Below are 27,898 nucleotides of genomic sequence, written 5' to 3'. Positions count from 1 at the left end.
GCATGCAAGCTGTTATGTTTAGAGTTTTGCATGTTCGATGCTACAGGGGTGACGTAATGGGGAACTGTGGAAAATCGGGTGACGGTTCCTGGGGGGACGGCTTGGGCTAGGAACACAGGGTCGGACTTCTGAAATAAAGCTGAGTGTTAGTGAGTGTTTGTTCTGACACATAATAAACAACAACGTTTATAAGTACAAGAGTCTTGCGTCCTACCTGACACAACACAAGCTAAACAGAACCTGCATCCATGCCTAGGACTGGGCGATCACGGCGGGACTGGCAGCACACATTTGGCGCACAACATTGCAACAACTCCCGCCAGAACATTACAGAATAAGATGTACAACAACACATATTTAACTCTTTACATGCGCGACCCCAGGATCGCTACAATATTTTGTGTAGTTGGCGCGGGAATGGCGGCATACATTGAGTGTATCGCCATGCGGTTGGTTGGTCAGCAATACAAAACAATTCAGCAATATATTATCATAATATTACTGATAACTGTCATTTTTCAAACAGTGCGCAAAAAAACAAACACTTTGGGCTCTATACTCAAAAGTGTCGGTATTATAGTGGTGTGGTAAATATTTTTCCAAACATTTTTTTTTTACCACTTTGTCGGAAAATCGAAGCGATACTCAAATGAAATCCACTGAAATAAGGAAATTTGGTGAGCCCACATTGTACCGAAGGATTTAAGGATGAATCAATTAGGATTCCATCAGTGAAAACAAAGTGTATAATTGACATTCAGGCCAGGTTTAGGACCGAGAACTGTAAGAAAATGCATTTTGATTGGTCCAGCTCTGCAGGAGGCTAACGTCACATCGAGAAGGGGGAGCACGGAGAGAGGCTTGGAAGGATTTTAATGTTGCGATATATGGAGATACCTAAACCTGCTATGATATCCTTTTTTATTTTTATTTTTGCTTCCAAACAGCATATAGCAGTCACCTCATCTGCTAGTTTATATCCTGTTCAGTATGCAGGTTTATTAGGAAATAATCATTTTATCTTTAAGTTTCATTTTTTTTTTTATATCAGACGGTCAGCTAACTCCTCAGCGGTTGTCTGTGTTGTACAGTATTGTCATTGATAATAATAATAATAATAATAATAATAATAATAATAATAATAATAATAATAATAATAATAATATATTTAGTTGCATTCTTATAACTCACTGCTTTTTGATCAAGTTGCTTCTGCATGGGAAGCCCAGAACACAATGTAGGCTGGTTCTGGTAGATATATGCAGCCCGTATCCCGAGGTTGTTTCTGCAAGGCAATGCGAACCGGACTTTCAGCCTTATTATTATTATTAGTAGTAGTAGTCGTAGTAGTAGTAGTCGTAGTCGTAGTAGTAGTATGCAACATAACAGTTACATGTTATATTGATATTTATTCATTCATTGTTCATTATGTTGAATACACTTTTGCAGTGGTGTTTTTCTTGTCACAAAAGGCGCTAGCATGAGTGGTGTAATAAAATCCCCCATCCCCTTTCTTCACCCTACCCTTCCAAAGAAAATCTGACATGCAATGTATTTGAATGTGCACTTATTTATGATTATAGCCCACATAGACTACAGTTAATATGGCCAACCGCAGACCGAATGTACTGAAGCACAATTCTTGATTGATTTTCTTGTTAAAACATATTTATTAAAGTAAATGCTGCATTTATTCTTTTTGGTAAAAGCCATCTGAAATCTTGTTGTTTATGTGCTGCGGGATCATGGTGCAAAAGCTGAACTAGAGCAATACCAATGGCAACAGCGGCAGCATCACTCATCATGCCATAACACCAGCGCACAAATCCATGTTTTACGCTGACGAAATGGCAGTTCCTATGGTGAACGCTAAGCTTATATGCTTTAAGGGCAGACCAGAACTGTCGGTTAATATAATTACGGTAAAAAAATCTCCTTAAACACTACTAAAACTTTTGTGTATCACTTCGAGCTCCTACACGACCAGTTAATGAGGTGATAACAAGCCAAACAGTCGGAATTTTGTCAATATTCGGTATTTGTTACGCCTGCGGTATTTCTTTCCTTAAATAGTCGGGGTGTGGGAAGGAGTGCAAATACTCCTTAAACGTTCATTAAATGTTCCTTATTAAGAAATGTTGGTACCGACACTTTTGAGTATAGCGCCCATTGAGAGTAAAAAAAATTAAAACAATTTTTTTAAATTATTAAAAATTCCAAGTGTGTCTTCAGATAGATTCAGGCTGATTTTCAAAGTAAAAACTAGAACTTTGTAATGATTTTGAAGGCCTGATTAATGTAAATCAATAACTATTTCAATATTTAAAATGTTATAAAGGTGGCTACACAATGTATTTGAAATACATTACTTGAAAGCTGCTTCTTCGAGTGACCCAAATCATTTTTTTGTCAGTTACATTTAAGCAAAGTTCTTTTTTATCAGACTGATTGTGTTTCTGAAATAATTATGCCTGGAAACGGGCATTTCATATTCAAATTCCAAAATGTTAAGATGGTACGTTACACCAGTACAGTAACAACGTTATACTTAAACAGAATAATAATAATAATAATAATAATAATAATAATAATAATAATAATAATAATAATAATAATAATAATAATAGGTTACAGGGAAGCCTTGGTTGGAGAAATTGTTATTTAAAATGCTGTGGTGCGAGTGCAGTCATTGTTTTACAAACACTTTTTGATATGCGCTGTGCAAATTTAAGGAGACAGCAATCATTTTGTGTGTGAGTGTCTGTGTGTGAGAGAGAGATTGTGTTTTGATTGCTGAGTGAGATCCCCGATGGATGATAAGTACGCAAGTGCCACGTCAGATCTGAACTCGTTCCTCCTTTTGCAGATGTGCATTTTGTGACACATTTTACCAACTGGATGACCATCACATATGATATAAGGCTACCGTCAGTATCTTTTTCTGAAGGCGAAGAAGCGACACTCTGCTTCGGCTGTTTTGCGTAACTTCACATGACTATCGTTTTCAACAATTCATCCCTATATCGCTTCATCGCTAGCTCCTTCCTTCCTCCAATCTCTTATCTCTCCCTATATCCGCTCTCGCCCTCTGTGGTCCTCTTCTGCAGGCTAACTTGTTGTGCCTTCCTTTAAGTGTTGTACTGCTAGTGCTCGCTCCTTTTCCTCTTTTGACCCCCTCCCCCAATAGTGGATCCAGCTGCCTGTGACAATCATGCCTACAACATGCCTCGCCGCATTCTGGATCTTCCTCAAAACTGATTAGATTCAATTTGGAGATGCAGCAAAACTTCTCCTCCACCTTTTTGATCCATCTGCATATATTATTTCTTTATTTTGAACTTCCAATGTTCAATGTGGTTGAATTTGCTAAGCAATGTTGATTTTTTTGTTGTTGTTTATTACATTAGTAGTATTGTTTTGGAAAATAATTTTAGAAACCCAGTAAGTTGCTTCGGGGGAAAAAAAAAGAAAAAAGAAAAAGACAATGCTCAAATCCAATGTAATTTTTATTTCCTTCCAAAAATCAAGTACAATATGAGAGGCAGAGTTGTGTAAAGCAGAAGTGAGACAGGGTAGGGGAACAGATTGTGGTTACAGCATCTGAGTGGAAGATGGGGGGTGATAGATTAGTCTTGAATTCTGAGAACTGCAGAAGACTTTCGAGAGAAAAAAGCTGTTTTCTGAAAAAAGCAGATTTTTCTTAGATAAGAAACGGGTTATGTTATAAGTACTGGTAGGATGCATTCTGCAATCACATTGTGTACACAAAGCTATGCAACTCTTAATAACCCAAAAACTGTATATACTGCCAATCACTGAAAAGATCCACTATAACTGAAACTTGTTTATTCCTATGTATATAAGCTTGGGTTTACTTTACTTAAAGCTTGGGTTAACTTTAGCAAGCAAGATATCAATCGGACGGCCCAATGAATTTCTAGAGTTCTGCTTTTCATAATGAGTTCATTTTGGGGGAAATAAAATTGCATTGTATTTGAGCTGAAAGCCTCTCTCTTTTATTTTTTGTTTTTCCCAAAGCTACACACAGGGTTTATAAAATTAGCAAGCAAAATAATACAGTTGAATACAATAAACAACACAACGACATGACTACCTCCTCAATCAGTTTGTTTACATGACATGTCAAATTCTGTTTGAATCCAACTACAGAGTCATCAGATCAGGAAATCCTGCCATTGGGAAATCAGGTTTTTCTTGGTCAACAGATTCAAGGTAATCGAATTTGCGAGACGTGGGTTACCCGATTCTGCTACCTTGTGAAACCAGAGAGAGGATTGCAATATTGTTTGGCGCGCATGTGAACTGAAATCAGAAAAGCAGTCCTGGTTTGTTAATCGAATATCTTGACGAAATCCAAATTATAAATAACATTGATGGTTCGTAAGCAATTGAAACAACAACATATTCGAAAGAGTGGTAGAAAAAAAAATGCCATCTGCTGGATACAAACAACAGAAGGGTTGACCAAGTGGAAACAAGATGGAAGCTTTTGAAAGCACAGTACGTTAAAGCAATGAAAAATATCAAGCCAAGTTGTGCTGAACCTTCTAAATTCATGGTTTAGGAGAAGTGATACAAATGAATTGGCTCCCTGCCACTTGCTGTCCTTCTGAACCAAGGCACCGATATTAGATTTCTAGATTAAATGTCTGAACTGTCTTCAGATACCAATGACGGATGGAGAGGCAGAGAAGAGAGCAACAAGCCTGGGAAGAACGTCTGTTGTAAGAATTACAGGAATCATCTTACAGTGTTAACTAAGAGGCTAATGACACATTTTTTTTTTTTTTTTTACATTTTAGAGAAAGTCACTCCACATACCAGTATTTCTCAGGCAAACGTAGCTGCACCACTTCAAGCTGACTCATTTTTCCAAAGAAATGTTGACGTCTGCACACAAAATTTGAATAGCTCAAACGCATCCCCTGCCTATACATTCGACATACATTGCCAGGCCGTCTCGTTCTGTGTACAGTCATCATCTCTGTGACGGTAACCCAGTTCAATTACCATCTAGCCGAAGCACGCAACCCCACAAACATTCTTTACAATTTGTCATCCACCACTAACACAGCAGATATGGATGAATGTTGTCATGTTAAAATGTTGTTTAACAAGATGGGTACTTCAAACTTAATGTCAAAAAGGCCTGAATATCAGAAGGTGTAGTATTTCTACTATTTATTTTTTGTCAGGAGGACATTTGTATTTATTTTTTATTGATTTGTATGTTTTGAAGGAGCTGAAAGAGCCTTGACTTGAAAAAGAAAGTTAGAATATGAATGGGGTATATAAAGAGACTGTTCAGCAGGCATACTGATCTTAAAACAACACAAAGTTCTAGTAGCGGGAGCTCTAGCAGGTTGCGGTGTCTCCTCCACCGCAGTTGGAAGGCCCAGCGCATTCAACCGGCGCCATTCAATGGTCGAATCCGAAAGTTGAAGTGGATGCCACTGCTTTCCTGCTGCCTGGCTCGGCAGACTCCTGTGAGCTGGCAGCTGCCACGGGTCCCCGCAAAAGCATCTCTATTAAGTGGGGCAAGCCACAGGCACCTCAGCCACCAGGGTGCGATCAGTGACACCCAGGTCTTATTGGACCGAATCCTCTCCAGTATCATGTATTTTATTTTCCTCCTCGATTATGAACAATTAACGAGCAACAGAGTGAACTACAACAGTTGTTCTTAAGGTGTCCTGGCTTCAGCTATTCTATTTGTTGCTTTTATTTTGAAGTTTACAAAATACATTATTCATACTTTTATTGAAAACAACCCACTCCAAAAAAAGTTCATTACACAGCCTGGTTTTCAATTATATTCTATCCCTAACTGTGCGAACATTGTAACAATTTTTATACTACGAAATATAGCAGTCGTGCTCCCCCCGAAAGGGACGGGGTCAGGGGTGTCAAACTCAGTTCCTGGAAGGGGGGCCGCAGTGCCTACCGGATTCCAACTTCTGCTCTTAATGACTTAATTGATCTAATTATTTACTCAATTTGACATTTTAAAGATTTTGTCGAAGTATTATATAGTTGGTGATTTAAAATGGGTTCTTGACTCAGCAAAACGTCGCCTACAAAATATTTTGGAGGTCCGGATTGGTATTAAATCCCCCGTAATTAACAGTTTCTCCCAAAGACAAACATTCATTACAATTTTGTTTTATTGAAATCAAAGGAGGTCAAGGTTTTTGGCAAATGACCCAAAAGTTTTGCTGCACTACAAATAGAGTCTAAACAGTTGCTCACTGAATGACAGTGACAGGTGTTTGTGATATGCATCAATAACGTAATAATAACTGCTTTCTTAATTGTGTGAAATACAAAGACAAAAAGAAAACAGAAAAATTGCCAAAATTTACATCGTGTTTAATGTCATAAAAGGTGAATTCTTAATTAAAAACTGTAGGAATCCAAGGTAATGTCTTCACATGGACTGGTTGAGAAACAGGGAACAGTGATTCATCTTAAGGGTCGTAACCTCTATCAGGGCCAGTGTAAGCAGCAGTGTACCACAGGGGTCTGTTTTACATCTGTTGCTCTTTCTGATCTATATGAAATTATTTCGATTCTGGTATAGATAGCAAACTAGTTAAATTTACAGATGATACAAAGTGGGGAAGTGGCAAACAGCAAGGAATTTACTAAATGACTTAGACCAGGAGTCCCCAATCCTGGTCCTGGAGGGCCGAGGTGTCTTCAGATTTTCATTCCAGCTGTGGGCTGAACTACCTAATTCAACTAAGTCTTGTTCTAATTGGACCAATTTAGCTACTCTTCCCAGTTCTGAAGGTGCTGGTCATTTTGGAGATCTAGAAAACATGTTGGACTGCGGCTCCTCCAGGAACAGGATTGGGGATCAAAATCATGGATTGAACAGACACTTATGAAATGACATTTAATGTTGATAAGTGCAAAGTAATTCAAACAGGAAGTGGGAACATACACTACGCATATCACATGGGTTATTCTGAGCCATCGGAAGCTGCCCATGAAAGGGATTTTGCCATTTACATAGATTCTTCTAATGAAGGGGAGCAAAAAAACAAAACAAAAACCAGGAAACTATGTAGCAATATCGTAAAATGAATGGAATTTAAACTTGCAACTGGACTGGGATCCTGTACAGGCCGCTGCCATAGAGCAGTAGCGGGTCGAATATATGTTGTAGTGGGTGGGATTGGTTGGGTAAACAAAAAAAAAAGGGGTAATTTGCAGAAAAACACCAAATTCATGATCTTTGAAAGTAAAAGTAAATATGTTATTTAAAAACCTGGGGCCAGATTAAATCAAAACTTTGACTCACCCCTCTTATCACAAATGATAAATCTGTACTTAATAGCGGTGTGATTGTTCAAAAGAAGGCGTTTTCTTCTACTCACAAAACCAACCGCCATTCAATTCTGAGTTGTTTGCTATTAGTGGGTGGGTCAAAGTTTTGAAGTCAATATGTTTAAGGTTATCAAAGTGTATACAGAATATGTTTGCTCTAAAATGCAAGAAAATGACGCAGAGGTGGGTGGGAGTCGGTAGTGCCCAGGGGCATGGAAGCAAGATGAACACAGCTGAGGGAAGGGGCTCTCAGTGGGGAATATTTCTGTCTTGTGGGATTTGCAGGATCTCTATGCCTTGTTGCAGGTGGGAACAGAAGTTCAAGAAATAACGCGAAAGCAATATTGAAAAATAGTCACATGCTGAGCTCTACATGGATTGGGTGTTTGCTAGGGTGACCAGATGACTCCATAATGCCGGGATGCTGCGGATAGGGTCTGGAGAACGTATGAATGAACCATTACACCTCTGTGTAAATAAGTATTGTTGTTAAATTACCATGCCATGTAAACCCGGAATACTAATTAGCTGTTAACAATTCCTGCAGTTGATTGGACCAATCAGATACTGATTTCAGCATCAGTGCGTGTCACTAGGGTAGGGTTGCCACCCGTCCGGGTTTCACCCGGACAGTCCGGTTCTTGGCATCTGTGTCCGGGTGCCAATTAACAAACCCGAATGTCCGGTTTTAGGTGAAATGCATACAAAGGCAAAGCATACATACTGTTAACATGTATTAATTATTATGATTATGATTATTATTATTATTATTATTATTATTATTATTATTATTATTATTATTATTATTATTATTATTATTATTATTATAGACATTTAGCAGACACTAAATTAAAGATTTCTGTCCATTAAAAGTAATGTACTGTATAATACACTATATAAGAGCAAACGTGGGTACCGTAGACAGAAAGTATGAATGATTGAGTTTTTCTGTGAGTTTTCAATGGTGTTACACAGTTATGTACACGATACTGAACTAGCGAAATGTGCAACCAGGCAGGAATTACTTTACTGTATCCACTATGGCCTGCAAGTTCGACTGCTAAAAATACCAACAGTATGATGTTATTGATATGTACCAGGATCTGATAGTATGGTGTTTGATAGGCTAATTGAGAAATATGTCCGGTTTTGGTTTGTGGAAAAGGTGGCAACCCTACACTAGGGCCACTTATTTTTAATTCACAGAAGAGAAGCTAGTGAAACATGTTCAGAATTGCAGATGTTTTACATCATTATTACTGTTGCTGTACACCGTAAAGGCAACAACACTCAATTAAGCAAAGGTGTCAATGCTTAATTTACAGCTTCTTTGCATTCAGTTTAAGGGGAGTGTTAAAATCCCTATAGAGTCATCTGGTCACCCTAGTGTTTGCCCATTAAATATTTTCTATTTTTATGATGGCGTAGAAGATATCTTCCTGGTATTTAAGTGATGCTGGCCTGAATGTATCCAGGGCTTTTTCATATTCACTTATTTCATGTTCTAGTTTGTCCCTCTCCACTGCACCCATAATGGCACTTGCTATTAAGTCAACCCCTATGAATACTACAGCCAAGGCCAGCCCTGCTATCCCACAAGTAGCTACAGTGCCAATCGCTACTACCATACCGGTCAGAATAACCCCCTTAACAATGAGTGTGATAAGTACTATTCCAGCAACAGTGCTTATAGACCCTATGATTGGGACAACAAGACGCAACAAAGCTTTTTTCTGCTCATGCGGCAGGTTCAGGTATGGAGCTTCTTGTAGGCTTCTGGCTCCAGTTTCTCTTTCAGCTTCTCGTCGATTTTCTCCACCTCTTTTTGGATGTTCCTCATGGAGTTGATTAATATATTGCAGTTTTCCTGCACTGTGCCTTTCTCCTGGATGCTGATGATTGGGAAATCTAAGTGGAGGTGGTCGTTAATGGTGTTGATAAGGCGGTTGGTGGCTCGAAAGTTGTTGGACATCAGAGAGTAGATTTCCTGCTGCAGCTGTATTACCTTCTCACGCCTTTTGGGGTTGTCAGGGTACAGGAGATCAGAAAAGGACATTTTTGCTGAGAGATCTGTCTCCTGTAACATACAATAATCATAAATAATAAAAAACATATTTGCACCCTAGCACGTTTACTTCACCTGTTGATTTATTGCTCCAGAAGTGTTCTTCTGCTGGTTTTTTCTTGTGGCAGTTGAGAAATGACAAGTCATGAGAAAATATCGCTGGATAAAAACACCAGCCTCAGAAGCTGAGACAGCAAGGCATATATGTCAAGTGAAGTGTGAATTATCATTTTTCTTTTTTTTGTATATATTGTTACAGTTCATACTTTATAGAGAGGCTTTTGTTTCTTTTGAAGTCCTGGTATACAGACTGTCCCTTTAAATCTGAATTGGTCCAGGTGTATACAAAGACACCATAAACATCCTTTTTTGTATATCTGTATATTCTAATTTAAGGCAAACAGGGGGATGGGGAAGGTTGCTGAGATGAAACAGGGGGGGGGGGGGGGGGGTTGATGAATATATAAAGGGTCTGTAATGGTTTTAATATGTTTATTTTTTTCAATGAACAAAGATTATGAAGAATACCTACACACATATATATATATATATACTTTTAAACCAATGTATAATATTGTTTTGCTATTTTCCTCAAAATTGCCAGTGCTGATTACTATTTACTATAATATTTTCCAGAACTCGCCTGTTTTTAAACTAGTTGGTATAGCAGGATAGGCATCATAAAACAAAAAAAACTTTTTTGACACAAGTTTGCTGCCACGTTCATCGGACATTTGCAAAAACTATTTGCAACAACACTGTCATAAATTTCCAAGAGAAAGTTGCCATAGCTGTTTGCCACAAGTCTTCGACACAGCACCTCTTTGCATGTGAAAAAAGTGACCGTGCAGCAAGTTGGCAGAAAATGTTCAGTACATTTTTGGCAAACATTTAGCACATTTCTCACAAGTTTGCCAGAAGCAAGGGGGCTAGGACAACGGAAATGACAAACACTGCAGTTTTTTTTTTAAAAATCTTACAGCAGCTTCTCAACAAAACTTACATCCAAGCAAAGAAAGTGCAAGTGAAATTAAATTTATAGTGGATGTGAGATGTGGACGCAGCTGGAACACGGAGATTGCTAATCTGAGGTCTGAAAACACACATGCTACACAAACATAATACACATCAGCATAAAACAGACAAGAAATGCATTGTTTAACAGAAACACAAAACACTTGTTTACAAGTGGAAGGGTGTAAATATGAATGTAACTTCAGTGAAGAACCTGGAGATTCTCTCAGGTTTTTTATTTAATTTCAAGCCCTGCTTGAATTTGTATTTGCGGTTTGTATTTGTTTTTCTACTTGTATATCTTTAATTTTCATTATATTTGAATTGCTTTTTCTGAGTTTTACAAGTACTTTTTTAGCTTTCATTTGTGTATTTGATTTGTATTTTCTTTTCCCTTTTCTAGTTGAGATTTGTACTTCAAGCCCACTGTACTTTAAATTAAAAAAATAAAGCATGTTGTTAACAAAAAGCATATATAAGTACACCTCCACCCATATTCGTAAATGAACACAGCTCACCTGGATGTCTTTTGGATGTCTTTGCTGTCTGTGTGTCAGGCTGGCTGTGGGTCAGGCTCGGGTGATCCACTGCTCTTACATACAGTGTGCTGTGCTGGAGCAGGTCCAGGTTCACTCTCCTTTCCTTGAATCTGAGTCACGGCCTCCTCCTCCTGCTTCCTCTTTCTGCAGTCATCAGAAATCTGTAATGGAGAATGCAGCGTGCAGATTGTGCAATTTTCATGCAAATAAATGCTGTGGAGCAAATCGTACGGTTACATATGTAACCTTCGTTTACGTGCACAGAGAACACAGTACTCGATAAACCTACATCATGGAATTTATGGCTGTCATGTGACATAGTGTTAAAATTACACAGTGTGCCGTGGCTTGTGCCTTTTGTTTGCCTTGTTTAATACTTTGTTTTACTGCTCTTACCCAAATTGTTTTTCAATTCAACTACAAATCTACGAATTTAAAGTATTGTGCAGGTGCTACAAAAGTGTTTAAACAAAAAAAAGACTGGTGCTCCGTTCAGGAATCCAAATACAGTAAACAGAAACTAATCAAGCAGAGAAACCACCAACATGAAGATAGCAACCCCTTTGAATATCAAGTACAAATCCCACATAAACTTCATCTTTATTATTAAAAATTGTGACAAGTCACAAATCACATACAGCATCTTTCCAGTTTCAACTTTGCAGCAAAAAAAACCAAAATAGTCAAGGGACTTCCTCTATGATTATGTAAGTAAAAATCAACCTTTTTTTCTAATTGCTGTATTGCTGTTTAATGTGTATAATGGTTTTAGTAGAGGTTATAGTAGGCTACCACTGTATTTGAAATGTAAATGCTGCTACGCAGACTACAATGACCCTTTCTGCGTTTTACTAATTTGAAGATAAAACTCTGTTTTGTATGCAATGAAGTTGGATGTAGCAACTGAATGGAACAGTGGAACGTATTTTGACATTTTTTAGTTGGTTCGCTTGAAAGCATAAACGGTCTCGATATGATGCAGTTTTGTTTGAATTAATTTTCTTCATTTCAACTCAAAGTGAAACGTTAATCCGGCAAATCCTCTTCAAATGCCGTCTGTCTTTCTTTCTCTCTGTTTCTTCCTCTCTCTGTGTGGGAGGAGCCTGTGGGAAGCTTCAGGAAGACGTAGGGTAGGAGCGGTTGTTTTGAATATTTGTTTTGCTTTTGTGCTTAGTTTTTTTAGTTTAAAATAAATAGTTTGGTTATTTAATTTACTTGTTGATTCTGTTTTGGTGTTTTGTGTGTGCGTGTGTGTTTTGTGTGCGGGGGTTTGTGCTGACGGCTGGTCAGTAGAATCCTAGTGACGAGTTCTCATGCCGGTGGAGTGAGGGGTCTGACCCGCCGGCAGTGCTGTCGCTGTGTCCCGGACAGTGCGGTGTCAGTGAAGGATTGTTTGCTTGCGGTGTGCAAGGTAGTTGGGGATGACAGGATTAGTTCAGGGTCTCGAATGAATAAAGGGCTGGTGATTTTTTTTAAAGAGACGCAGTATGCAGATAAACTGGTGAAGGAGGGTTTCGTAGTGCAGGGGAATTTAGTACAAGTAGCACCCCTTGCTACACCTTTTACAAAGGTGATTTTTATCAAATGTACCCCCGTATTTAAAAAATGAATTGCGGGAGAGAGAGCTGAGCAGGTAGGGGAAACTCAGCTCCCCGATAAAGTCCATTCCGCTGGGGTGTAAAGACCTTCAGCTAAAACATGTCATGTCTATTAGGAGACAAACTTTTATTTTACTTAATTAATGATCCTTACAGTGAAATAAATGTCGCCTGGACCTTTACAGTAGAAGGAAGCAGTTGCGTGCTGTTTGCAAGCACTGTCACCATGCGCTGTTTCAAGTGCAGGGTCCAGGGACATCAAAGGATAAACTTCCCGATCAGAGAGGCTGAGGCAGGGCAGGCAGAACAGGAGGAGGCTGTCGGGGTTCAGGGAGCACAGGAGGAAGAGCCGCTGCAGGATGCGGCAAAAAAACAAGCCTAGTGCTCAATCAGAAGAAAACTCCAGTGAAGAAAACGGTGAAGATATTGATTTCACTGAAGCTAAAAATAAAAGGAAAATAAAGAAAAATGAAAAAAAGATGGCAAGAAGAAGCAGCTGGAGCGGAGCTCTGAGAAAGTACCTACAGATCCCAGGCTAGTTATGCCCGCCCACCCTGAAGGCGATCGAGCCTGCTGGAGGACCGGGGTCCGAGATTTGGGCTGGCGGCGCTGCGGCGGAGAAGTCACAAAGCCACATTGCATGAAATTGACCAGCCAAGGAGGTACAGACGAAAAAAATTGTGGTAATAGTCAGGAGAATGATGGAAACTTCTAAAGATTAAAATGGCCCAGTTTTATAACTTTTTAAATAATTTTTGTTGGTTTTCTTTTATGGTTTTAAACAATTTTACCGCCATGAAGAATACATTTGATCTCTTTTAATCTAAATGGTTGTAGACAGAGTTTTAAAAGAGCACAAGTTTTAGAATGTTTAGATCAGAAGTGGGTGGGGTGGCTCTTTTGCAGGAGACGCACTCTGATGTCAGTAATGACCCAGACTGGAGAGCTGATTGGAAGGGGAAGTGTGTTCTGAGCCATGGTTCCAATAATAGCGCAGGGGTAGCTGTGCTTTTTGAACCAGGTTTGGAAGTTGACATTTTAAAGACAGAAGAGATAATAAAAGGGCGGATTTTAAAAGTAACAGCAAAAATAGAGGATTTTAGCTATATTTTTAAAAATATTTTAAATATGCTCCAAATATTGGGAGTGGAAGGATTTTAGTTTTAGAGATTTTAAAGCACTCTTTTAACTGTAAATGATGAAAATATGTTAATAATGGGGGGTGATTTTAATTGTACTGTGGATTTTAACAAAGATCGTAAAAGTGCAGAACCCCATCCTCCCTCCGCGAGAGAGTTGGCTGCAGTTTTGGAATCCACTGACTTGGTTGACACCTGGAGGTGTATGCATCCCACCACTCGCCAATACACCTGGTCACATCACACATCACAGCGCATAGTCAGAGCACGACTGGACAGGCTGCAAAACTGGGACGGCCTGACGGACAAGGTGAGAGGGCGACTGCAGAGCTGGCGATGGCTGCTGTCTCACCTGTCCTTCAGGGGGAGGGTCCTAGTGATTAATAACCTGGCGGCCTCTATGCTATGGCATAGGCTCATGTGCCTGGACCCTCCTTGGGGGCTGGTCTCAGAGATACAGAAGACGTTTTTGGAGTTCTTTTGGGGTGGGAGGAACTGGCTGAAGCCAGCGGTCCTGTACCTCCCACAAGATGAAGGAGGACAAGGGTTGGTTGACATCGCCAGCAGGTTAGCAGCTTTTAGAATGATGGCGGTGCAGAGGCTCCTGTACACTGAAGAAAAAGCTCACTGGAGAAAGCTGGCCTGCTTGTTCTTCAACAATGTGGGGGGGGGGGGCTGGGTTTAGGAAAACATGTTTTTTTAATTGATCACAGCACTCTGAAAAGTTTCAACCTGCCTTTATTTTATGTGAATATTTTAAAAGTCTGGAAAGGTGTGAAGGTAGATAGAGAGGAGGAGAATCTGAATGGTCAGCACCTGTTGGAGGAGCCTCTTTTCTACAACTCGCTTTTCTCGACACCTTGCCTTCAGTCAGAGGCGCTGTGTGCCAGGTTCATGAGGGCAGGAGTGGTCAGATTGGCTCACCTAATGTCTCCTGGGCTTTCTCGCTGGCTCAATGCTGCTGAACTCGGTGGCAGGCTGGGCTGGTGCTGCGAGAGACAGGTAGACAGGGTGCTGGCTGAGGTCAGAGGCTATCTCTCCCCAGGGCTCAGAGAGGTCCTGAGGGAGGAAATGGAGCGAGGTAGGGAGAAGAGTGAGGACACCAGTTTCCCAGCACTGCTGCTGTCTCCCTGTGAGGAGGAGGAGGAGGAACAGGAGAGTGGAAAACTACTTACATTGAGAAATGTTACAAGTAGTTTTGGGGATTTTAGAGCTGATGCGCTGGGGAGGCTTCGGTTGATCCCCAAAGCCAGCAGACTGTTCGTTTTATATCAGATTTTAACCTGTTTGTTTTTTTGCACATTTGCTTTTAATGATTAATAAAGGACCTTTGAAAGTCAAAAGTCTCTCTCTTTCTCTTGCCACGATACTGAGACTGTTAATGAACGAGAGTGCTTCCTTTTTATAGGAAGTCAGCTGATATTTTTAAAGTTTGTTGAACAATGATTCAGCCGACATTTTTTCACTATGTTTGAGATCCGCCGTAACAATAACCAGCAGTTATTACCATACAGAGAGTCCATAAACATTGAAAAGAGTCACATAATCAGTACATTATACACATATTACACTAAAAATTAACCCATAATAACAAGTCTCAAATGCGCCGGGCCCTACATTTCGGTTGGATTTCCAGGCCATGGTAGGTAGCTGTGTCAATTCCATAATAAACATGTATCCATCTAATGGTTGATTTTAATATTACAACATGTTCGTTTGAATACAATAAAGGTTAGCACAGGCTGCATTGTAAAGGATTTAGGGTATTTTAGGAGCTTACCCATAATGCCCCGTATTTGCATACTGGTTTCTATTAACATTACAGAGAACTCTAAAATACGATTTAAAAGGTATTTTAGAAGTTGATAGATGTTACCAATACGTTCTTTGTCTTAATGTGATTATTTTAAGACCATACAAGACGTGGTTAGGTACAAGAATAATATTTTTCTGTTAAAAAAAACTGTATAAATGCTGCAGGATTAAGCATGCCACCTACTGCCATCTGCTGGTTGAATATTGCAGTGGCTGCGACCTGGATATGTGTAACGTACTATAAAAAAACGATTTAAAATGTATTTTAGACATTGATAGATGTTACCAATACATTCTTTGTCTTAATGTGGTTATTTTAAAACCATACACGATGTGGTTAGGTACAAGAATAATATTTATTCTGTTAAACTGTATCAATGCTGCAGGATTAAGCATGCCGCAGAATCGTGTCTGTAGCTCGTTTTTAATATGCGAGCATCAGTTTCTAATTATTTTCAAAATAAATATTTTATAAAAAGCATGTTTGAAAGTGAAAACTAATGTTTTAATATGAATAAAAGTATTTTCGATAGTTTCACCTCGCCTACATCCGCGGGCTGTAAAAAAGACGCCGTGTAACGAGGCAGTGTCTAATTGATCGTTCTGTGTACTGTATTCAAATGGGGTAGACATCTCTTTGAAAACAAATAATCAATAGCGGTAAGGAATGGTTTAATGGCTAATCTGATTATGCCTCCTTCAGTTAACAGTATATATTTTTTTTTAAACCCTGTTATTTTAGACATTGCTAGATGTTGCCACAATATTATTTGACTTATTGTGCTTATTTTAAAACCATACACGACGTGGTTAGGTACAAGAATAATATTTATTCTGTTAAACTGTATCAATGCTGCAGGATTAAGCATGCCACAGAATAAAGCATGCCACAGAATAATCTGTAACCCATTCTCAGTGTTTTCAACAAATGACTCTTCTGAAGAGTTCATAGTAGTGCTATGATCCTTAAGCTCCTCCCCTTTTTCCCCAGACTTTGATTGATTTATGACCCGTCCCTTTTTACCAGACATCCATCAAAAATAGCCCTCCCTACAAATGGCAAATGTTGTACCCTTATTTTATAGGCTATTACAAAGAAAAGACAGAAAGAAAGAAAGTTGGATTGTAATGTATTGTTTTTTGACTATGTTCGAGACCCTCCGTAACAATAACCAGGAGGTTATTATCATACAGAGAGTCCCTAAACTTTTTTCACTATGTTCAAGCCCCTCCGTAACAATAACCAGGGGTTATTACCATACAGAGCGTCCCTAAACATTTTTTATTATGTTCAAAATCCTCCGTAACAATAACCAGGGGTTATTACCATACAGAGCGTCCCTAAACATTTTTTATTATGTTCAAGATCCTCTATAACAATAACCAGGGGTTATTACCATACAGAGAGTCCCTAAACATTTTTTATTATGTTTGAGATCCTCCATAACAATAACCAAGATTATTAACATACAGAGAGTCCCTAAACATGTGAAAGAGTCTCATAATCAGTATATTATACAGATATTACACTGAAAATTAACCCATAATAGCAACTCTCAAATGCGCCGGGCCCTACATTTCGGTTGGATTTCCAGGCTGTGGTAGGTAGCTGTGTCAATTCCATAATAAACATGTATCCATCTAATGGTTGATTTTAATAATACAACATGTTCTAAAAAACGATTTAAAGTTGTTTTTGAATACAATAAAGGTTAGCACAGGCTGCATTGTAAAGGATTTAGGGTATTTTAGGAGCCTACCCATAATGCCCCGTATTTGCATACTGGTTTCTATTAACATTACAGAGAACTCTAAAATACGATTTAAAAGGTATTTAAGGTATTTTAGACATTGATAGATGTTACCAATACGTTCTTTGTCTTATTGTGCTTGTTTTAAGACCATACAAGACATTGTTAGGTATAAGAATAATATTTTTTCTGTTAAAAAAAATGTATCAATGCATGCCGCCTACTGCCATCTGATGGTTGAATTTAATATTGCAGTGGCTACGACCTGGATATGTGTAACATACTCTAAAAAACGATTTAAAGATATTGAAAGAGTTTCCTCATCAGTGTGTTTATACACATATTACACTGAGCAATAACCCACAACAGCATCCATGCAATGTGCTGGGGGGCCCTACATTTCTGTGGGATTTTCAGGTCGTGGTAGGTAACTGTGTCCATACACATGGTTCTATGTAATGGTTGATTTTAATATTCTAAAAAACAATTTAAAGTTGTTTTTGAATCCAATAAAGGTTAGCACAGGCTGAATTGTAAAGGTTTTAGGGTTTTTTAGGAGCCTCCCCATAATGCACCTGTATTTGCATACCGGTTTCTATTAACATTACAGAGAACTCTAATTATTATTATTGTTATTATTTATTTATTAGCAGACTCCGTTATCCAGGGCGACTTACAATTGTAAGCAAAGACATCTAATTAATGTTATTTTTGAAGCTAAAAAATTTGACCACTACATTCTTTGGCTTAATACGTGATTAGGAGTAAGGGTCATCTTTTCCTGTTAAAACTGAATATATTTTGGGATTTCTCAGGACTAGTAAGAAATTATAGAGAAAGAAGGAAGAGAGTCTGTTTTTTGACCAAGCAGCAGAGTTATGGGGAATATGGTGAACAGACCCTGTCTTTTGGCCAAGAAGAAAGAAGCAGTCCTAGAGAAGAAAAGGTACAAAAACCTGTTTTTTTATTTAGTAAGAGATTTTTCTTAAATAAGAGTCTTAACTACTATCCTTCAGAAGAATACATCTTACATAAAGGCTTCTTAATCAATATGTAATATTTTAAACTATTACACTGAAAAAGAACCTTATCTAACTGTGAAAAGTCTATTGAGCCTGTTCTTTTTTCAGGGAGGTAGACTTGGGGGTGGGCTGTTCACTGTGTAATTATTTATTTTTTTATTATTTATTTCTTAGCAGACGCCCTTATCCAGGACTACTTCCAATTGTTACAAGATATCACATTATTTTTACATACAATTACCCATTTATACAGTTGGGTTTTTACTGGAACAATCTGAGTAAAGTACCTTGCTCAAGGGCAATGCATGGACTGTTCCCACAAGGCCGTTGGCTGATATTCGAATATGGGATCTTTCTATCTACTGTATACAGGTAATCACATTAAGACAAAGAACGTATTGGTAACATCTATCAACTTCTAAAATACCTTTTAAATCGTATTTTAGAGTTCTCTGTAATGTTAATAGAAACCAGTATGCAAATACGGGGCATTATGGGTAAGCTCCTAAAATATCCCAAATCCTTTACAATGCAGCCTGTGCTAACCTTTATTGTATTCAAAAACAACTTTAAATCGTTTTTTAGAACATGTTGTAATATTAAAATCAACCATTAGATGGATACATGTTTATTATGGAATTGACACAGCTACCTACCACGGCCTGGAAATCCAACCGAAATGTAGGGCCCGGCGCATTTGAGATTTGCTCTTATGGGTTAATTTTCAGTGTAATATGTGTATAATATATTGATTATGTGATTCTTTTCAATGTTTATTTATTCTCTGTATGGTAATAACTGCTGGTTATTGTTACGGTGGATCTCAAACATAATGAAAAAATGTTCAGGGACTCTCTGTATGGTAATAATCCCTGGTTATTGTTACGGAGGGTCTTGAACATAGTGAAAAATGTTTAGGGACTCTGTATGGTAATAACTCCTGGTTATTGTTACGGAGGGTCTCGAACATAGTCAAAAAACAATGCACTCCAATACAACTTTCTTTCTTTCTGTCTTTTCTTTGTAATAGCCTATAAAATAAGGGTACAACAGATGCCATTTTTGACGGATGTCCGGTAAAAAGGGACGCGTCATAAATCAATCAAAAGGTGTGAAAGGGGCGAGGCTTGGAAAAGTGACAGACGCTGTCGTGCCTTTACTACTTATCACACCACATCTTCCACCCTAATGTTGTAGCCACAATTTGCTTCACTGATGTGGTGCAATATTGCCTATAAGGGTGACTACATGAATTGCAGCGTGTACTCCCAACAGTGCACGCTCATGAAGTTTGAGTGTGTGGTGCAAACACCAGGCCATTACTCAGATGATGACGAGGGCACACAGTGACAGCACATCCTGAGACCGTCCACCAGTATATCCTGGAGGCCTCAGTGCCTCTGGATGTGAGATGGTTCCACCATGATGCGGTTTGGGAGCTGATCAGCACCACTTTAATTTCTCCTTGTGACGCCTGTTCCTCTGCCATGATGACTGATCATTTTTTATCTTTTCCACGGTGTCTAGCAAGCCCTGATGTCAGTGCATTTTAGACCAATCATCACCTAGAATGGATGGATACATAAACATTGAGTGAAGAAGAGCTTGGATATGGTAGTTTCCCATTAGGTGCCATTGCAGTGATACCGTAGGATGAACCGTTGAGACGTGACATAACTTACTTCCATGCTACCCAAAAAAGAAGTAATACAACACAGATAAATGTACCTGTACAATGCCAGTATACCCATGCATGGGTTGGACATTAACCTGCAATATGATGTCAGTTGTGGTAACACTTTAGTTTAGGGGTTGCAAATGACAGCTTTTAAATAAGAACATAAGAACATAAGAAAGTTTACAAACGAGAGGAGGCCATTCAGCCCATCTTGCTTGTTTGGTTGTTAGTAGCGTATTGATCCCAGAATCTCATCAAGCAGCTTCTTGAAGGATCCCAGAGTGTCAGCTTCAACAACATTACTGGGGAGTTGGTTCCAGACCCTCACAATTCTCTGTGTAAAAAAGTGCCTCCTATTTTCTGTTCTGGATGCCCCTTTATCTAATCTCCATTTGTGACCCCTGTTCCTTGTTTCTTTTTTCAGGTCAAAGAAGTCACCTGGGTTGACATTGTCTATACCTTTTAGGATTTTGAGTGTTTGAATCAGATCGCTGCATAGTCTTCTTTGTTCAAGACTGAATAGATTCAATTCTTTTAGCCTGTCTGCATACGACATGCCTTTTAAACCCGGGATAATTCTGGTTGCTCTTCTTTGCACTCTTTCTAGAGCAGCAATATCCTTTTTGTAACGAGGTGACCAGAACTGAACACAATATTCTAGGTGAGGTCTTACTAATGCATTGTAGAGTTTTAAAATTACTTCCCTTGATTTAAATTCAACACTTCTCACAATATATCCAAGCATCTTGTTAGCCTTTTTTATAGCTTCCCCACATTATCTAGATGAAGACATTTCTGAGTCAACATAAACTCCTAGGTCTTTTTCATAGTTGCCTTCTTCAATTTCACTATCTCCCATATGATATTTATAATGCACATTTATTATTGCCCGCATGCAATACTTTACACTTTTCTCTATTAAATGTCATTTGCCATGTGTCTGCCCAGTTCTGAATGCTGTCTAGATCCTTTTGAATGACCTTTGCTGCTGCAACAGTGCTTGCCACTCCTCCTATTTTTGTGTCATCTGCAAATTTAACAAGTTTGCTTACTATGCCCGAATCTAAATCATTAAATGTTAGCCTTTAGGCGTAATTCGGGGGATGCCGTAGAGGGCGCTCTCCCGCTTTGCGCTCCTTTTTTCTTCTTATCCTATTTCCTTTTCTTTAGCCTGTCTTACCTTCCCTCCGTGGCATCCTGCCCGGTAGCGTCTGCGATCTCTTCCGGGTGGAAGCTGATCCCAGTTCAGCCTCATTTAGTATTTCCAGCCAATCGCACAATGCAGCGCTCGCCACGTCAATTATTAGGGCATGGCCAGCACTGCTCCACGTATGTGTTATTGGCTGCCCCTCCTGTCTATCTCGCTCTCTTTTTCTACTTTAACCCAGCACTATTTCCGCTTCCTTGTCTGTGTTTGTTTTTTGTTCGTTTCTTTCACTGCAAGCCGTTTCTCTGTCTGCGCTCGCAAGATAGTATCAGCTGTTTTCCTACCTGCTCAGTCTGCGCCGTTCAAAACGCAGCGTCATTCTCAACTTGGTCTGCGTTTTCATCAGTTTCAATGTCACCACTGCACTGCAACTGTTTTACACCGGCGCCTCACAGACCATGGTTACCACGGCAACGCCTCAGCGAGTGACTACTGGGAGTGGTAAGTTGCTACGGCGACCAGGCAGCTTTAACAGGCAATGAGAGCCTGTGCCACACGACTGCAATTTCTGGCTCCTGCTGCAGCGCTTTTGCAACATGAGAGCTTCAACTCGCCGAATTGTGACATCTAAATACTGCAGGCTCCTCTTCTAGACCTACATTAACTTACTTATATCATCACTAACTGTTCTAAAGCAAATGCTTTATACATAGACAAGGATTGTAATCGCAATAACCAAATATATGCTACCCTGCTTCACTGAAGCCAATAGTTTCAATTCCAATCAAAACCTCTAGATGGCAGCATAATACCACAAGCTCTACATAATTTAAGATGATTTGCTATCGCTGCGAATCTGGCACTCTCCAAACCTTCTATCAATTCCTGCAGTTCGTTGTCTTTTTGAGGGATTCTCAGTACCCTCCTGCCTCAACCTCTTTTTCTACATATATTAACTTGAATTTTTTCAAATCCAAACTCCTCCCCTTGAGAACCTTGTCATGAAGCCATGCTTATCAGCTTTCTGAGATGTTAAGAATCCACCGTCACATTAATTTACAGCTTCCCTGCATCAGGCCATTCCTGCAACCTTCTTGTTTCTGGATTTGCACTTCCTTATTTGCCCCCAACTTCATCATGGCACTTAATATAACTTTCAAAGTCCATTTCATTCAATTTGAGCTACCAGTCACATTCGGAAACTATGTGCTACGATTATCAACATTTCAGTCAAGCGTCCTCGTATCCCGCAATGGACAATACACTCTTAGACTGCTCCTGTTCAAATCAATAGGTTTTGTAGCAGCCTCCGAGCAACGCATTCCTATCCTCTCAGGTTCTGCAGCGGCCTCAGATCTATGCATTCTTCATTTCTGCCCAAAGGCAGCCCCATCGCCGACATCATCTAAAAACGCCTTAACTCTCAAATACCAATTTTCACCGCATTCAGCAGCTCTCTGCTCTCTACAGCAGGCCACTGCAGACTACTGACAGCACTCCATCGTTTACCCCTCAGATCTCTGCCCGTTCAGCAGATCTTGCCTCTACTGTTAATATCTCCTCATTACAGCAAATCTCGACTCCCTCTTCAGATCTGCTTCTATTGCAGCATACAAAAGTGGCTTTAGTTTACTGTTCAAATCTGCAACTGCTCTCCTCCAGAGCTTCCAACACTCCAGCTTTCCTCCAATACCTGGATCTAAGATATATATATATACACGGAGAGCTTGACTTCCTCAGCAATTTAGTCATATGTCCGCTCATCCTCTCAGATACTACAAGCTTTAATATATGGTACGAGACTGGAAATCTGTTTGATTTATGAATTAAGGAGTTCCACTATTTGGAGAATGATTGGAGTTGTGAAACCCAAATCTCTGATTTATGAGTTCACCTTTTCCATTCCAAACAGACAAGATGGTAGCAAACCGCTGATCAATCCCGTATTAACTAACACAGGATGGTTGGCATCTCATCTCTCTGCCTTAGTTTTAAAAACATCTCAGCAGTCTATTTCATATATTTGTTCAGGTCCAGCTGCCACCTCAGCCCTCATCAAACTCTGCAACACCAACATCTGCCGTTCAACTAAATACAACACTCTCCAACCTTCTGCAATCTGCTCATCACTACATGGCCACACTCTTAGTCCCAGCGACCAAATCTTCATTTACCTCTGGATGGAAAACATTTACAACTTTCTGCACTCAAAATACATCCCATTCTGATTTAATGAGCAACGGATTCTAGCCTCCATCGCCCATGCAAAGGATTCTCTTCACTTAGCCCCCTCTACCGTTAAAGCCTACATCTCCGGAATTTAGTATTTCTGCCGCCTCATCTCCGTCCCTTCTTCAACACTCCTATCCATCCCATCAGTTTGCTTGACACTCGGAGAGATCCTCAAACCCCCCCCCCCCCCCCCCCCCCCGCTCCCTCCTGGCTCCCTATATCAATAGACATTCTTCACTCTTTAATATCTACCCTCAGAAAAAGCTGCTCTGTCTATGCAATGACCTTACCTTGGTAAGTACTATGTCTAACTGCTCTTGTGAAACACTTCCTCTGCAGGATTCCTGAAGGAACAGAGTGCACCCTGTGAACTTACCGTGACAACACCTGTGATTTACCGTTTTTAAAAAAAAAAAAAAAAAAAAGCAAGAGTACCAAGACATCAAGGGGAATACAATGGATAGACTCTGACCGTTAAGCCATTTCAACCATGAGGTCTTGTGAACCATTCCACGCACCCAGATACTGGACTTTGGCCAGCTGTAGTAATTTTACTACAGAACACTACACCTTGCAGTTAAAATAAAAATAAATAAATAAAAAAAAAAAAAATCAGGACTTCATCAGGACTTCAATACAGACAGTTACATCAAGATCCAGAAGTTCTGCAACCTGGTCCCAGGAGCAGACCCCAACCCTCGTCTCGTACTACCTTTCAGCAAATCAATATTCAACTGAATAACTCTCTCTCCGGCCTCCTTCAATCACCACGTGGATTCATGGAGAACGCTCTCGCCCCATCTACCCGTTCCTCCTACTCGACTGCCTGGTCTTCATTTACTCACTTTTGCGAGTAAAAAATAAATAAATAAATAATTTAAAAAAAAACCAAAAAAAACGGATCTCTTACCTCTTTCAACCTACAGCACCTCCTCGCCTTCATCACTCACCTCAGGCTGTCTCTATGTTTAGCCCCCTCCTCTATTTAGATGCTACCTAGCGGGCATTCAGTATCAATTTCGCCTCCAATCTTTCTCCTCTCGTCCGTTCTAGAGATAGCGGATCTCTAGAGAGAACGCTCAGAGGTATGGAGAAAAGCCTGCTCCCCTCCTCTCCATCAAGTTAATCAATCTCTACTGACCTTCTCCTTTGTCTCATCACTGCTCTCTGGCAAGGATGCTTCAACCTATTCAACGACATCGTCATGGAAACCCTGTGCCTGACCGTCGCCTTTGGATTTCTCCGCTGTGCAGAATTCTCAACCATCAATTTCCAACTTCCCAGCTCTAGGCCTCAAGTGCTCAGATCTCTCTCAAATCCCCGGAAACCACTTTATCCTCTTCATCAGATCTTCAAAAACGGTCCAATTAAGCCGAGGATTCAGTATCTTCTGTCAGATCCCCTCTTCGACAGCTCCAGATCTATACTTACGAGTCACTGGTTCTCATCCCGTTTATGCACCCTCTCGTCACGGATCGGACTTTCTTCTACTATTTTTCCCCCCATTCATTCTGGATCGGAGCAGCTGCCTCCGCGGCTAGCGCAGGTATCAACACTTTGATTAAGTCTATGGGGCGCTGGATCTCTTCAGCTGTGAACTTTATATTAGATCATCCTCTGCAGACATCGCCACAGCTCACCAAGCACTTGTTAGCTTGCCCGGAGTGGGGGGCGCCCTCTCCGCCAGGCCCACCAGAGGTTTCCTCCCTGCAGGGGGGTTTTTCCTCTCCACAGTGCGGACGGCTTATAGGCATAGGTTGTCTACTAACATCTCTTGTCTTTTCTCTTTTCTTCGCTTTTGTTTATGTGTGCGGCTCTGCGATCTCTTTTCTATCCCACGGTGTGGTTCTTGCGGGGAGCCGGGGGTCCTCTTTTGGGGGGAAGTGAGTCTCACTCCCCCGGCTGTCCGGGTCGGCCTCTCGTCTCAACCACTGCCGCCCGGCTGTTCCTCGCCGGCCTGAGGGGACCCCCGGCCACATCCTATTCTTCTGCTGCTTATGCGCTAAGCCTTCCAGGCCTCAACCTTGCTGTCCCATCTCCTCTCTTCTATTTCAGGTCCAGGACCATTTCAGCCCCCTCATGCAGTAGGCCGTGCCTCCACCTGCCGAGCGGGCCCCGACCGAGGAGGGGGGGGGGTTTCTCTGTTTTCGTCTCTCCTAAACGGACCCGAGACACTTTTTCCTAAGCTCTCCACGCCGCCCAGCTGCCAGCTTAGCTGCCTGAGGATGCTGCACTGAGTTGCGAAGGATCTGTCCTTTTGTCCTGTTCGTCCCCTTCCTGTCTCTTGCTCCACTAAACGCCCAGCAGCCAGAGGATGCTGCCTGACCCGTCGGGAGCGAGAGTCAGTTTGTTGTATGTTATATGTCTAAACTTTGCTCTCTCTCTCACTTTTACGTCACCCAGCAGTCGGAGGATGCTGCCTGACCTGGCGGAAAGTGTTTATATATAATCCTTTGCTCTTCTCATGTCTCCCTCTCTACGTCGCCCAGCAGCCAGAGGATGCTGCCTGACCCGACGAGAAGGGAAAACTCTTCGTCCCCCCTATCTCGTCCTGCTATCAGTATCTAACCTCAATGTTACTAAGCACCATTCCCAAACTCCAGCCCTCAATCTCGCCATCCCTCAAGCTCGTCTCACTCTTAAACTCTTAAATGTCTCATCCCTCTCAAGCCTCCTAAGCAACCGGAGAAATCCTCTCATCTGGTCTCATTCTTAATATCTCACTCCCAATTTCACCTCCTCTCAAGCCCTCGTAGGCAACCAGTGAATGTAGATTAGGAATAGCAGAGGACCTAATACTGATCCTTGTAGTACACCACTGGTTACCTCACTCCATTTTGAGGTTTCTCCTCTAATCAGTACTATGTTTTCTACCTGTTAACCACTCCCTAATCCATGTGCAAGTAGGTTAGTTAGACACGATCTCCCTTTCCTAAAACCATGCTTGCTGTCTCCCAGGATATTGTTACCATATAAGTAATTTTCCATTTTGGATCTTATTATAGTTTCCATAAGTTTACATATAATAGAAGTCAGGCTTATTGGTCTGTAGTTACCTGGTTCGGTTTTGTCACCCTTTTTGTGGATCGGTATTGCAATTTTCCAGTCTGTCGGTACAATCCCTGAGTACTATTGGGAGGATCTCATACGGCCCAGGGGATTTGTTTATTTTAAGAGCTCCTAGTCCCTTTAACATTTCTGCCTCTGTTATGCTAAAGTTATTTAAAATTGGATAGGAACAGGTCGACATGTCGGGTATGTTGTCTGTGTCCTCCTTTGTAAAAACCTGTGAAAAGTAATCATTTAATATATTTGCTATTTTTTTTTCTTCATCTATGATTTTGCCATTTGTGCCTCTTAGACATTTAACCTCCTCTTTGAATGTTCTCTTGCTGTTATAATATTGGAAAAATATTTTGGAATTGGTTTTAGCCCCCTTAGCAATATTGATTTCTATCTCTCTCTTGGCCTTTTTAACTTCCTTTTTGACTTGTGTTTGCAGTTCCAAGTACTCTTTCTGTGTACTTTGTTTTTGGTCCCTTTTAAATGCTCTGTAAAGTGCCTTTTTCCACTGAATATTTTTTTTAATTGATCTATTAAAGCATTTTGGCCATTTTGTTTTAGATTTAGATTTGTCTACTTTTGGGATGTAATTGTTTTGTGCCTGTAGTACTACATTTTTAAAAAACAGCCATCCTTTTTCTTTGGATGTTTTCTCTATTTTACTCCAATCTACTTCTGTTAGTCTCTGTTTCATACCTTCATAGTTTGCTTTTCTAAAATTGTAAACCTTAGCTTTAGTCATTACTTTTGAGGTTTTAAAAAATATTTCAAATGAGATGTTGTGGTCTGAGTTTGCCAATGGCTCTCTGACCTCTGTTTTAGTTATGAGTAATAAACAATCCATCCTGAGTTAAACATTTATAGAGTGCCCAGCAAACCAAATAACGTTGTGGCAACATTGTATCAAAGTGCAAACAGAACCATGTGACATTTTAGCAACACAAATTTGTAGACTCCAGACGATCTTGTCAAAACACTGTAAAATAACGTTATAAAATTTGATTTATATAACAAGTTTCTTTAAGTTAAATGAAACAAATAAACAAAATACACTGAATATATACTTGCAAAATAATAGAATTGGTCTGAATATGTATGGAAATTCAAGAGATGTGTCTATGAAATGTGCATACAACGTTACTATGCAACATTCAGGGAACCATTTTAACCACACCATGTTGTCAGAGTAATACGTTTCTGCAACAGTTTCCTCACGTCATATTTGTCAAAAGCAAAATACAACCAAACTACAACCTCACACAACGTTGCCAGGTCGAAATCGGTTAGCTGGGTGTTTATATTCACTTTTTTTCTTAATAACATCAAACTAAATCATTTGTAGAGGTCAGCTACTACTGTCACTCTATAAATACTCTGTTAAAGTGTTCCCATTTATAAAGGAACTAGACCGGACCCAGACTTAAACTGGACCCAGAGTTGTACAAAAAGCTTCGTAATATATCTACGCCTGTTTCTGACAGG

The 27,898-nt window shown here is 40.0% G+C and overlaps 2 long non-coding RNA genes across 2 annotated transcripts in view; one reads left to right on the top strand and one right to left on the bottom strand.

The window, feature by feature from the left end:
- Positions 1-27,898, top strand: part of LOC131721844 (uncharacterized) — a 33,335-nt gene that overhangs the window by 4,220 nt on the left and 1,217 nt on the right. The gene's annotated exons all lie outside the window — the stretch shown is intronic.
- LOC131721843 (uncharacterized) lies at positions 6,168-11,348 on the bottom strand. Its single transcript, XR_009319929.1, has 2 exons — positions 10,951-11,348; positions 6,168-9,430 (listed from the first exon to the last, which is right to left on the bottom strand). It is a non-coding gene; the product is annotated as an uncharacterized LOC131721843 (long non-coding RNA).

The sequence above is a fragment of the Acipenser ruthenus genome, chromosome 49 (genome assembly GCF_902713425.1).
Source record: "Acipenser ruthenus chromosome 49, fAciRut3.2 maternal haplotype, whole genome shotgun sequence".
In the NCBI taxonomy this organism is placed as follows: Eukaryota; Metazoa; Chordata; class Actinopteri; order Acipenseriformes; family Acipenseridae; genus Acipenser; species Acipenser ruthenus.
Note: the sequence above shows the minus strand (reverse complement) of the source record. Positions and strands in the feature narration are given on the sequence as shown.